Here is a 14,435-nt window from a genome sequence, read left to right as displayed (position 1 = left end):
AGTAGGCAGAGATGAGAGTCAAGCAAGAATTAATTGATCTGACTGTGAAGAGTGGGAATGGACCAGATGACATTTGGCAGTCCTACCCAGCCATATTTTCTGTAGTTCTGTTACACAGGTCACCAGTTGCTTGTACCCAGTAATTTGTTTTGCTTAAAAAGCAAGTTGAAGTGATGGAGATTTTTTTTTTTTTTTTAATTCAGCCTCTAGTAAAACTCCAGGTTTTACTTTATTTCAGCCTTGTAAAAGACTTTTTTTTTTCTTACTTCTATTCTTGATTCCTCAGTATCTCTTCGACCTCGTTAAAGAGCAATCTAGCGTTTATAGCTTCTTCCACATGCAGATTATTATCAGGTACAACTGAGTAGTGAGTTACGTATTTTTTCTTAAATAAACTGAGGCTATTATCTTGATTATAAAAAGATGCCCCAGACTTTGAATAACATTTGTAGGTCCTTTCTCTTTTGAAGTTTGTTAGTCTTTCAAGTGTGGACATGAGAACTGTCTGCAATAACCCAATTATACATCTTTCTTCTCAGCTTATACTTGGTATTTCCCTGTTCATTTATCAAGTAAATTTCCCTTTTAAGTTACTGATATGTCAGCAGCAGTTTCAGCTAGTAGAGTTCTGGATTTCCAGCTGCCCAGATCTCAAAATACTTCACATAAATATTGACTAAACTACTTTTCATAACATTCCTCCAGCTCAAGTAGATGATTAGCTGTAGCTGGGAATGTGACATGTTTCACTCACGGAAGACAGCCTAAATTTCTGGATACCACAAGAGCTGTCTTATTTGTCAAGTGAAATTGCTACCTACTTAGAAAGTCTTTAGTTCTTGTCTGTTTGCATCCTTTGCTGATGGTTTGTTTTATAACCCAAAGCGGTGTATTAATTCTTTTATTTGGCCTTAGGCTAAAGTGCTGACCTGCTGAGCTATCCTCTTCACAGGTAGACTTGTAAGCATAATGCAATGGAAAACATAAATTCACCTTTCATCCCTACGACAAGTGCCAAAACAAGTATCAGTTGTTAATCAGGTTAGTGCTGCTAAGAAAATGTTCTGGTTCTTGTTCTATTGAAGAGGCAAAGACAATCAAATCTGTAGGAACAGAAATGTGGTTCATTGAAGTATTTAAAACATGAAGGGCAAGATTATTGTTAGAGATTGGGGGGGGGGGGGGGGAGAAGGCTCTGATTTGGAACTAGAATTGACTCCTTGTCCAGGGTGTGCTTGTGAGGCAGGTGGAAGGGCTAAAGGAGAACAGGTGAAAAGCCTTAGCTATCTGGGTAGAGGAAAAAAGCGAGAGACGAGGGAAGGTTCTGGTGGGTTTTGTTATTGTTCCCTTGAAATAATTTAGGGAATTCCTGTGCAGAGGGGAAAAGTTGATGACAGAAATTAAGCTGTGAACTCACAGCTGCTAAACAGTATTTCAGCTGAGGATGTGAAAGCTCATTATATTAGAGAAGTAGAGTTTGAAGGTAAGAAGTTTGAACCTAAGAAGCATCACAGAATCATAGAATTATCTCAGTTTGGAAGGGACCTATATTGATCATTCGAGTCTTAACTCCCTGCTCCTCTTTAAACTAAACCATGTGACTAAAAGCCTTGTCCAGATGCTCCTTGAACTCTTGATGGCCTTGGTTCCATGACGGGTTCCATGACGGGTTCCCTGGGGAGCCTATTTCAGTGACTGACCGCCCTCTGAGTGAAGAACCTTTTCCTAATGTCCAACCTGAACTTCCCCTGATGCAGCTTCATTCCATTACCTCATGTCATGTCGCTGGTCACCAGAGAGGGGAGATCAGCACCTCCCCCTCCGCTGCCTGCATGAGGAAGGTGTAGATTGCCTTGCGGGCCCTCCTCGGCCTTCTTTTCTTCAATCTGAATGAGCCAAGTGGCCTCAGCTGCTCCTCTGAAGTCCTGCCCTCAAGGGCTTTCACCACCTTGGTCACCTTCCTCTGGACACACTAGTAGTTTGATGTCCTTCTTACACTGAGGTGCCCAAAACTGCACGCCATGCTGCAGGTGGAGCCCCAGTAGTGCAGTGTAGAGTGGGACAATCAGCTCCCTCAACCGTCTAGCCATGCTGTGCTCAGCGTACCCCAGGACATGGTTGGCCCTTCTGGCTGCCAGGGCACACTGTTGGTGTGTGTTCAACTTGCCATCAAATGCATGGAATGACTTGATTGGAGGAATCATAAAAACACGTATGAAGAGCCCATTTTTCCTTCTTTTTGAAACCAATATTTTCAAATATTTGAAAGGAGAATAGTAGTTTGGAATTTTTAGCAGGTGCCATGTATCACAAGTAATGCAAACTGGAGAGACAACTAAAATGCATATCAGATACAATCAGAATAAAACTCAGGCATACTGTTTTTTCTTCCTTTGAGCTTAGCGGTAGAGGAGTTTATTTCACTTCTTTCCATTTCCAGTTACAGGAGAAAATTAGGATTCTTTAGGCCAAATCTTACGAGCACCAACACTCTGGAAATAGCTTATCACAGATGCCAGAGATCCTCTTAGGCATCTCTTGGTAGCCCAGCATAATGATTAGTAATCTGATAGTACTTGTGTACTGAGGTTATGTGTCCGCTTGGAAATAATCCATCCTTCCTCAATGGCCCATGCGTGTCCATAGCTTACCATCTTTCTTCGAAAGCATGTAATTTATGTCCTCTTCTCTGTCAGCTGCCAGCAATTTTTCATTTCCATATCTAAGCGTATGGACTCTTGGAATCACAGGATCATAGAGGTTGGAAGGGATCCCTGGAGATATCTAATCTAGCTCTCTTGCTTAGAGTGGGATTTAGTTAATGCAGTTGCCCTGGGCCATGTCCAACTGGGTTTTGAGGATCTCCAGACCCCACAACTTCTCCAAGCAACCTGTTCCACTGTTTGATCACCTCTTCAGTGAAAAAGGTTGTTAATGAAGATATTAAGCAGCATTTACCTTTGGGCTGCTTCCCTGATGACTAGCCCTCAGTTGGACTTTGTGTCACTGATTGAAACCCTTTGACCCACCATTTCAGCCAGTTTTCAGTCCACTTCACTGTCTGCTTGCCTAGTTTGTATACTTCATCAGTTTTTCAATGCAGATTTTACATGGGATGGTGTCAAAAGCCTTTCTAACTTTTTTTTGGCACTGGGCCTTTGCTTAGGTGCTCTTCTGAAGACCAAGTCTTTTGGCACATTTGGGTCCATCTTATCGTCTCCAGTTTGTTATTTTTTGGTAGGTTAGCATGGGATATGCTGAGAAGACATAACGGGCACCAGTCCTCACATGGCTAGGGACTTGAGTCTTGTTTCTCTGTGAAGCAAACTAGTTCTGGATAGGCCTTATCTTAACACAGTGCTGCAATCCTTTTGTTTGCCACGGGTTAGAATAATCAAGTGTGGTTTTGAGAAAATATAAGTCTCGGGAAAAGCCTCACCTGTATAGTTTATTCACACAAATCTATGTCCTTCTTTTGCTGAAGCTGTAGTTTTTGCAATAATCATTTAAAAGGTGGCTGCTTGCCATTTAAACATCTAGCTCACTACATTATGTGCAGTACTGCCTCTTTTTCACATGTAATGAAGTGTCAGTGCTAAGTGCAAATACAACTGTGTTCATGCTTGTGTGGCTTGTTCTAAACTGCAGTGTTGTCAAATGTCACTGCATGTAGTCCTTGAGCTATTACCACTTGCTACCAAGAGCGAAACAAAATGTTCTCAGTACAGTCAGGTAATCAGAAGTTAGGACATTTCTCTTTTGTCATCTGTAAAGTAGCTAAGAGATCTTTTCTGCTGTTTAAGCAGGATTTCAAAATAGTTTGGAAAGACTACTGGAATAATTTTCCCTGTCCTATTGTAGTAGGATTCTGACTTTATCACATGGAGATCATTTCCACTTGCTACAATGCTACTGGGTGTTTTGAAACAGGAACTTGTCGGTAGTCCATGGTAGCTCACTTCAGTCAACAGCTGCCTTAAACTTCACAACTTTGTTTCAGTCTAATGTGTCTTGTGTCCCGTCCCCCCTTTTTTTTTTTTTGAACAAGAGAGTTGTGGCTCACTGATCAGTTATTCTCTCTGAAATTAAGGATTCTTTTGAAAATCATCAATTAAATCAACCTGAGACTCCTTACAGAATTATGTGTAAATGGGACACACGCCATCAGTTAGATCCTCAGTCTGATTAAATGTGAGCAGGCTTTTTCTGAAAAGTGTGATATTGGAACTTGGCTGTGCATATTACGGGGTAGATTAGGTGAAGATTTACCATATATGGACCTGTCTAGTCCTCTTGTTTCATGATGTGGACCAGGAGAGAACCCTGCTCACAGGTTTCACTTGAGGTAACCACACACAGGATGGTTTATTTTATCATAATATTTCATATTACTCTTGCTTTTGCATGAAAAATGCCTTCTAGTATTTTCAAATGTCTGTTTAATTCTGTCTATTCAGTTCAAGGATTTTCTTCGTTGGAAGTGTGTTGGTTTTTTCTTTTTTTTTTTTTTAACATAGAAACAGAGGTGACACTTAGCCTTTTATGCAATGCACTGAAGAAGGATTCCTGAGTAATATGATTAAATTTTTCAATCGCAATGACATTTTGCTTTCAATTATTTGTTGTTTAGGAATTTACCCATACATTTAAACAGTACACATGTAAGAAAAAAATTCCATGGGTACAAATGAAGATTCTTGCTGCTCTTCAGCCAGTGCTAGTACTTGATCAAGGAAAACTCTCTTTCAAAAATTTAACTCTTGTTAAGATAGGGCAGTATGGCCCTAGGCATTCAGTTTGAATGTATACAGCATTTCTTTAGATGTTATTTGTGGGGTTTTGCAGACTGCTTTCTTTTTCTGGTTATTTAAAGAGCCAAATACAGTGAAATCTGGGCTTCTTTTTGTGGTCCCACCCACAAGAAACCAAATTATGATGAATTAGTCATGTTTCCCACATTAATTGAATGACTTCTTAAAATGTTTTAAAAAGCTGATTTGCATCTTTGGAAAGAAGTAACCTTCTACATTGAGTTAATGTTATATTTATTTAAAGCTAGAAGTACTACCAATTCAGAACTGGTTTAGATGTTGCTGCTGTGCCAGATATCATGGGAGTGATAATGTGCTTAGGAATTCTGAACATAACAAATGATGTACTTCTTTTTTTTTTTAATAGCATGCCATCTTCCTGAGAGTTCCACACTGTCATTTTAGAGAAAAAGGAAATACTACTTCTTTAAAATTACCAGCTTATAAGTTAATACGCTGTAATTTATCATCTAAAGTAGTAGTACTGAGATACGACTCATCCACACCCTCTTCTTGGCAGTTCAGAGTTTGCTTCCAGCCCAGCTGATTTCCACCATGGATGTGCATTGAAAATGAGTCTTGATCAGTCACCCTGACTTCTCTTTGCCATTTACATCTGTGTTCATGCATTTTAATGTCAAGTTTAGCACTGTGGCTTGGCAAGGCCCTGGCAGCCCGGGCGTGGGGGTCAGGCAGCTGCCACTGTTTGAGTGAGAAGCCCAGGTGCTCTGCTCAGGGCCGTGGTGCAGACCGCCTAGCTGGTGGCCTTTCCCGAGGGACAGCCTTGCCAGGATGCCTGTTTGGACTTTGCTATGTCGCCTCCTTCTGCCAGTGACCTTTGCTGTTCCAGACCTCATCTCTTGTCTCTGTTTCTCCTGGTGTTGTGTAGGTGCTGGGATGGCTGGAGAAGGTCACGATTTGCAGTTGAGCTGAGGAGGCGTGAAGCATCATCTGTCCCCTGCTGACATTTGAGGTAGTGTGATAACTTTTATCTTACTGCAAATGACTTTATTATGATTGATGGCTTAAGCAGAGTGATCAATAGTATCCTGTAGCGCTCTACAGATAATCCTTACAGATCATATCATAGTCTTATAGTCTTACAGAAGGTGATGAAGATAATGTGCAGTATACAGAATTCTAATTGGGATCCAATCATCATATTTTATTACACCAAACAATAGAGATATTTGAATTAAGGCTTTCAGATTCAATCATCAGTGTAAATTGGTGGCCTCAAGCCTATCTCCACTAATTCTAGTAGCCAGCATTTCAGGCAGAGAGCTAGGTAACTGGTGGAAGTGCTTAAAAGCTATTTTTCCTTCTCAGAGAATTATTATACTGTATTTCAATGAGCCATTTCCCAGGACAAATTCTGATTTAAATAAATAGCTTTTGGGTTGTTTCAGATAAGATAGTTACTTAAAAGCCCAAACATTGCATGATACAAATTTCTTGCCGTTTCTGTAGTATGATAGTTCAACTTTTCAGACTCAAAACTGTTCTCTAGATGCTTTATGGAACATGTATGTAACATACCTAGCAGTATCTATAGCAAGATCGAGAACAAGTATCTCTGTCAAAGGAATGCAGATATTTTAATTAAGACTTAAAATCTTTAAAAAATATTTCTTTTCATTTCGTTTCATCTAATACGGAGCAAAAAGCCATAGGGAAATTAAAACACAACTGCAAGCTGTACATTTTAAGGACTTCCCTACTCTGTGGGGGTACAACTGTTGGGTGCTTCCCTACCAGCTGCGCTATTCAGGAGAAACCTCGCTGACCCACAATATGTGCTTTTCCTGTGAATTTTGTATGTCTACTATAGAGCATGTCTGTCTGAGACGGGAAGAAAACCTGCTCTCTTAGGGAGATAAAAACTCAATTCCAGGCCAGCCAAAACCAGACCCTTCTTAGCCAAGACACTAATTTATAGAAAACTGAGTAATCCTGCAATTAATTGTTCTCTGCAGCCCATAGAACTGACATCTGGATTCACTTTCTAAGCTATGAAAGGACTACAGGCTTTGAGGGGCCTGTTGTTTTCTTTTTTTTGTATGTGATTAAAGCACCCTGTTATCAATTTATATTCAGAGGTAGCTGGCTGGTTAGCTGCCAGAAATCTTTGCAGACTGTTGCTTTTAAAATAGCTGAAAGCAGCAGTAGAAAAAGATCTTCCTTGAATGAATTATACTGAGTCTTTATTCTTTTTAGTGTATGAGTCCAGTCACTTGTTATCAGGTCTGATTGCTGAAGGAGAAACTTATATGGGATACGTGAACTAAAAATCAAGAATAATTCATGCATCAGGGCACTTCAAAACTCCAAGCTCCATCAGATATTCCACAGTTCCAGTAACACTGGGAAGATTATAATCAATCCAGAAGTGATTTACCCAGTACTGCCATACACTTTGTAGTAGAATGTAAGAGCAGTCAGTCTCACCATGCTTATTGTGAATATGCACAGTATTCAAGTGTGATTGTTAAGTGTCATACATATTTTAGGAGCAGATGATATCATCATTAATGACTTCTTTAAAAAATACGCTTTTTTTTTTTATATGGTAAAGTTTTGCTAAAAATGGAAGCCTTTTATCTCTCCAAAACTATAGTTTGCTGTGATATTATTCAGTGTAAGGACGACAAAAAGGAACAGTCATACTCTTTCCTTTCTAGGCTGACAGTTTCCACACATGGAGGTGAGGGTGAGACTAAAAAGACTGCAGTTTAGTCTACAGAGCCCAGTATTAGGTGGGGTGGCCACTGATGCAGTGATGAAATGGAGAGGGCCAGGTGCTAAGACCGTTGCTGACAGACTCCTGTGCAGGCAGCCTTCAGTACAAAAAACTGGTACTAAGGCAAGACCGCTGGTCAGGCTTCAGAGGAGCTGGGTATCTTGCTAGACCAGGAGAACCCCCATCAGGGTTTTACAAAACTGACTACAGTGAAGTGTCCTCCCCTTTAGTCTGCTGCTTTTTTTTTTTTTTTTTTTATTGTACTGTATGTCTTACACAAGTCCTGAGATCTAACTTGGTATGGGGTTTATTTTTGTGAATAGACCTCACAAAATGGATTTGAGTCTGAGCAATAGTTGTCATAGTGGTCAGTGAACACTCAGGCTCTCAGCTGCTCCTCAGGGCAGATAACCTGGTAAATTTTGTCTCTAAACACCTATTTTCTCATGGTCCCGTGTGAAATAGCAATAACAGCAATGGATAAATGTGAATGCAGCAGTCTGTTTTAATAAAAAACAGTTCAATCTACTCCAAAATTTAACTTCCTTGATCAGATAGTTGGTAACATGATGGAGTTCCTGCAGAGGAGGGAGTCCTAGCATCAGTGGAGGCGGACATGCTTTCCATTGGCCAGCCAGCCAGCCTTGCACTGAGCAGCTCTCTTGTTGTTTGCACCCATTGCAGAGTTTCCCATTTTAAGCTGATCAGTTCAGGGTTCACGTATTTTATCTGTGATGTCTAAAAGCAAAGGCTGCAATGCAGAACTGTGGTTGGTTTAGTCTCTAACAGTTTAGGAGTGGTAAATGTGAAAGGAGAGGTTTACATCCACTGCACTGGGGTTACAACAGCTGAAGAGCGTGGTTCATTCCTATTGTTTATAAAATAGAGCTATACACTTATTAAGAAGGTTTTGCTAGTTGCTTGAGTGTTTCAGATGAGCTGGTATTTCCCGTAATGGCAATTCTTTCTTAATGCAAACTATTAGTTTGTTGTTTTGGGGTTTTTTTTAATCCATTACAGCTTTATTTTGTGATGCTAAAATGTCTGGCAGTAAATCCGTAAGACTCTGTAATGTTCTGTGGTAGGTAAGATGTTGGGGAGGGTTGCAGGCCATGCCTGACTGTGGTGTAAATCCAGGCAAGCCGTTCTGTAAAACGGATGATGCCACTGACCTCCACTGCAGACTGCCTCAGGGTTTGCTGATGGAAAGTGTTGTCTGACAACATTAAAAGACCTCTTCAGAAACAGATTTGGCAAATTACCTTTAAAATTGATATGGCTGGCTGTATTGCTAATTTTGTAGACACTCCTTAATTTCTTCTTTGGTAGAGTTTTCTTAAGAGGAAATGTTGGGCATTTGGACTAAGCTCTTTCTGTTTCCGGTGTGAATTCCTAGTTACAACCTAGTATCTCCCTTTACCTTGCTTATTCTGGAAGATAGCCTTCCTTGTAGTGCTATGCTAGCTGCAAGTACCCACTTGGAGGATTATCTGGGCAATTTTCATCTTCACTAAACTAGTAACGGTTCCATAGGTATCATTTTGGAACAAGATTTGGTTATAACCAAGCATTTTTGAACGGAGCATCCTCAGTTTCTTCTGATCACCTTGAATCCAAACCTGCCTTTCAGACCTCAAAGAGCAACTTCAGGACATCAGAGGGAGCAGTGTTTTCATGTTACAGAAAAGCTCCGTGATATCAGATGCAGATTTATAATATGTGCTGAAACCTAACTGACTGTATTTGCTCCAGTGCTAGGTGGTATGCTTTTAATTCAAGTGATATGCAGATACTAGCACACATGAAAACACTTGCAAAGAAAATGCTAACTGGAACAGTGGAACTGGCGTGCTGTGTAGTGGTGATCCAGCAGGTGATCCAGAACCAAGAAGGTTACTTGATATTAAGCATGTGAATAATTCTGTTTTTCCCTCATGTTCTAGCCTAAACTACCAGTAATGTCACACAGGTTGCTTTCCACCGCAATTACTGTGCTTCATCATTTATTTATAATTTCTGCCACGTGCTAAGCACTCTGGCTGTGCTAGGGGAATTAGCTATGTTCTCCTGTTAAATATTTAACCTTGCCTGGTTAAAATTAGATGCCTCTAACTGCTTTGCTAGATTGGGACCACACTGCTGAGTCAGGATGAGATTTAACTTTAATGCTAGCAGGACACTGAGGACTTGGGGTTTTTTTACATTGGCACAGAAGTGTATTATAGCACTGGAAATATCATTTAATCTCTTTATGTAAAGTGTGAATTTTCATCTCAGTGGAATTTTTTCCTGTGCATAAACCGGCATTTTTTTAGTAGAGATTGGTTCTAGACATAAACTCAAAACATTTCTTTTTCCTTTCTTGTCATGGTATTTGAGATTAAATTGATGCATTATACTCTTTCAAACAAACTGTAATATACTTTTTTCTTATATAAAGAAATTTTCTCACTTTGCAATTGATTGTACAAGTAACAAAACAAAGAGCTAAATTTTGTCTTTTGAATGATACTTATCTAAGTTTTAATAATAACTTAAATTAAAAAAAAAAGCCTAGGAAAAATTACAGCTGCAGTTGAGAAAAGTGTTTACAGCCTGGAAAAATTACTACTCTCATAAACAGGACTGGACCCTCTTTCTTAATGATACAGGTGTGTGTAAAGCTGAGTATCAGCTCAGCAATTCACATATGCATGATAGCAGCTATGTGTTGCTATTTCTTTCAGCTGAGATGCGTCTCATTTCCTGCTCTGATGTGTTTTGGGAGCTGAAAGGCAAAAAAAGCAATTAAGTCTTTTCCAAATCTAAAATTTTCTGCAGTAGACAGATGCTTTAACTTCAGTTCTCTTTTAGACCATTAGGTTACTTCTGTCAAAGCATAACAGGTTTTATTGTAAATAAAAAATTGATACACCATATGCCACAGCCATCCTTGGACTTCATAGCCCAGTTCTTGGAGTATGAACTTACAGCTGGATTAACGTAGAACAGCTTTCAGTACAAACCCAGAACAATAACTCTGCTGTCATTGAAGGGCTCCTTAACCACATCCAGGAACTGATAACCATTTGGCCTGTTACCAGTTTAAATGCAGTTTAAATCACAGTAATTAGCTGACACATCTATCCCTATCTGTGGGAAAAACAAACCAGCTCTGGTAGAAGTACTGAAGTTGTCTATTACTGGTTTTATCCTATAGAAATAAATTTGGTGTTAGAATGAAGCTTTCATATCGTGTCTGTTACAAAATTAAAAGTTTGTTTAGGAAAAAACCAATCATTTTTTCTAAATCCATAGTAAGCAGTTATCTAAGTAGAGATAATGGGATGCATCTGTGGATCCTGAAGGAATGGGCAGATGAAGTGGCTAAGCCAATATCCATCATATTTGAGAAGTGTAGCGGTCCAGTGAAGTTCCCACTGACTGGAAGAGGGGAAACTTAAGAAGGGAAATAAATAAGACCCAGATAAGTACAGACCAGACAGTCTAATCTCTTTGCCTGGCAAGTTCATGGAGCAGATCCTACTGGAAACTATGTTAAGGTACATGGAAAATAAGGAGGTAACTGGTGACAGCCAACATGGCTTTACTAAGGGCAAGTCATGCCTGACAAATTTGGTGGCCTTCTGTGATGGGGTTAAAGCACTTGACAGATGAGGGGAGGGGAATGACATCATCTACCCAGACTTGTGCAAAGGTTTTGGCACTATCCCACAAGGCATCCTTGTGTCTAAACCGGAGAGACATGGATTTGACAGGTAAAACACTCGGTGGATAAGGAATTGCCTGGATGGTCGCACTCAAAAGTGTTGCAGTCAATGGCTCAATGTCCAAGTAGAGACCAGTGATGAGTGGCATTCTTCAGGGGTTGGTATTGGAACTGGTGCCGTTCAACACGTTGTTGGCAACATGGACAATGAGATCAAGTGCACCCTCAGCAAGTTTGCCAACGACACGGAGCCGAGTCGTGCGGTTTACATGCTGGAGGGAAGGGATGCCAACCAGAGGGACCTTGATGGGCTTGAGAACTAGGCCCGTGCAAACCTCATGCAAGGCCAAGTGCAAGGTCCTGCACATGAATCGGGGCAACTGCCAGTACAGCCTGGGCACAAAACAGATTGAGAGGAGCCCTGAGGAGAAGGACTTGGGGGTGTACTGGTGGACAAAAAGCTCAACATGGCCCAACAATGGGGGGTTGCACCCCAGAAAGCCCTGGGCTATCCTGGGCTGCATCAAAAGAAGCGTGGCCAGCAGGATGAGGGAGGTGATTCTCCCCCTCTACTCAGCTCTTAGGAGACCCCACCTGGAGCACTGCATCCAGCTCTGGAGCTCCCAACATAAGAAGGACATGGACTCGCTGGAGCACATCCAGAGAAGGGCCACAAAGATAATCAGAGTCTGGCTGTAGCACCTCTGCTATGAAGGCAGGCTGAGAGAGCTGGAGTTGTTCAGCCCGGAGAAGAGAAGGCTTTGGGGAGACCGTATTGCAGCCTTCTGGTACCTAGAAGGGGCTTACAAGAAAGATGAGGACAGATTTGTTTAGTAGGGCCTGTAGTGACAGGACAAGGGGGGGTGGGAGGGGGCTGGATTTAGACTGAAAGAGGGAAGATTTAGATTAGATATTGAGAAGAAATTCTTTACTGTGAGGGTGGAGAGACACTGGCACAGGCTGCCCAGAGAAGCTGTGGATGCCCCATCCCTGGCAGTGTCCAAGGCCAGGCTGGATGGGGCTTTGAGCAACCTGGGCTGGTGGAAGGTGTCCCTGCCCATGGCAGGGGGGTTGGAGCTAGGTGATCTGTAAGGTCCCTTCCAACCCAAACCATTCTGTGATTCCCTTTTTAATTTTAACACTTGAAACTATTATAAGTTACTTAGCTTACATAGAGCTCTAATTAATAATATAAAATTGCCTCTGTTCCATAGTTCTAGCTTCTCATCATGATGTACCTTTTAATAATCAAATGTGCGTCAAACCATGCATAATAAAGGTAGCTTTATGCCAGAGTCCTTCATTCTTTTCTAGTTCTGTATTTTGTTGTCAGGTTTTGGGGTGTTTTTTTCTGAAATGTGCCCTTTATGAGATTTTTTGTCTCTTTTTTAATTTGCAGTATATAATTTCTGCTTTTACAGTATTATTCATTGTTCTTTTCATATCCTGTGTAGCTGCGCACACTAGGTGAATGGTTTGTTATCATCTGAGACAATTTATTATTTCTGTTTCTTGACACAGCTGAGCGTATAGCCCTGACAAGTGTTCTATAAAAACAGGCTTTCATCCAAGTGCTGCTGATGACTCAATCAAGCTGTAATATCAGCAAGCAAGGAAAGAAGTCTTTAGGTCCGTGGCAGTTTTAGATTGTGTTCATTGGAAGAGCTGTAACTCATTTCATGTGCGGAATGACTCTGTCCTTTTGGCATTCCGAGGAATGAGGATAAGCAGGCAAAGTGATTTCAGCTGTGCATGGTCAGCCAAACCATTGTGAATGTTTTTACACAAGCACAGAAAGATGATTTCCTCTTGGTTTCACCAATTTTTCTATGAGATAGCTTGTAAGGAATATCCACACTGTGAAAAATAAAGGCCTTTTACCCATAAAAATTCTGTGTGGATATGTATGTATGGATTTGATTGTTGCAGAAACAAGGTTCAAGACAGATCTGGAGAGCCTGGAGTTAACAGTCCCTTCTCAGCACTTGTTCTTACTTGGTGGTGGAAGTATTGCTGCATACTCAGCTGCATGGCACACTCTTGTCTCCCTGTCTGTCTGTGATCTGATGGAATGATGAAACAGCAACATACAGAGAAAGTCCTCAGATTAATCCTTTGCTCAATAATTTTGTGGTTTGGTTTGCAGCAGAGAGGCTACCTTTGGTTCAGGACTAGCTGCATATGTGCTGCTTTGGCAAGCAGTGCCAAACTGGAAGAAATTACAGGGGGAAAAACTTTCTCATCTTTGGGGTACAATGAGTTAATGGAGATGGCAAAAGCAGAAGTCACTTCAGAGGTGCAGTTTAATGAAGTGCAATGTCCTTCACCTTCCTTCAGGTCTTTTCAGGTTCAGGAGCTACCTAAACGTCAAGAGCTCGTGTCAAAAACCAGTTTTGTTTATAAGCAAAACTCCCTATGGTTTTACTCTGAGCGTTAACATTGTTACCTGACCAGAGTGGATGCAAACCACTCTGTATTCTGTGACTAAACTCTTTCTTTTCTCAGGGATTTTCTTAGCCCAGTTTCGCCTGCTTATGCTGACTATGTTCATATCCCACAGGAGAGATGTCGTGTTTAAATTCACTTGTGATTGACCTTACTCCAACATTGCTATAGAAAAGGGCCAAGAAATTTTTTTATCCTTTTTATAACTCCTGGCTCCCTGTCTGTAGTGAAGTAATTAGCCTGAGCTGACCTCTAGCCAAATGTTCCTGTGGTCGAGTTTCAGCTGGCTTGAGGACAGTCAGCTGCTGTAATTTTTTTTTTTCTGGTTTTAGCTCTCCTCATTCTTACAAACTGCTGAGTTGGTTAAGATATAGACTGTTATTCCTTAGTCTAGTGTATATTACAAACACTGAAATTTTTTTCTATTCAGTAACAAGGACGTTATTCGTGGCATTTGTCTTTCATATGCTACAGGTACAGGTGTTGGGAGGTAGATACTACCAGATTGTGAAAAATCTGTTTTGTCCTAAAGCTGACAGAGAAGCTGCCTCCTGCTAGATTAACACTGCAGCCTTTGAACAATGCTGTTCTTGTTGGCAGTGACTTTTTACAAGAGTCTCCGAGAGAAGGAGCAGCGGGTGGTTACAAGACAGGTTTGTGAGAATTTTCTGCAGTGCAGTAGTTGTCTGATGATGGGGCAGATGACACTTCAGAGGAGTCTTCTCTCAGA

General features: G+C 40.9%; 1 protein-coding gene across 12 annotated transcripts in view; it reads left to right on the top strand.

The window, feature by feature from the left end:
* GHR (growth hormone receptor) overlaps window positions 1–14,435 on the top strand; it is a 125,435-nt gene that overhangs the window by 35,577 nt on the left and 75,423 nt on the right. For all 12 annotated transcript variants that reach the window (XM_040580395.1, XM_040580407.1, XM_040580403.1 and 9 more), the window contains exon 2: window positions 5,701–5,784. The gene's annotated coding sequence lies outside the window, so the exon portion shown is untranslated. The remainder of the gene's footprint in view (window positions 1–5,700; window positions 5,785–14,435) is intronic.

This window comes from Falco naumanni, chromosome Z (assembly GCF_017639655.2).
Source record: "Falco naumanni isolate bFalNau1 chromosome Z, bFalNau1.pat, whole genome shotgun sequence".
Taxonomy (NCBI): Eukaryota; Metazoa; Chordata; class Aves; order Falconiformes; family Falconidae; genus Falco; species Falco naumanni.
The sequence above is the reverse complement of the archived record's forward strand: the minus strand, read 5'-3'. Positions and strand labels throughout refer to the sequence as shown.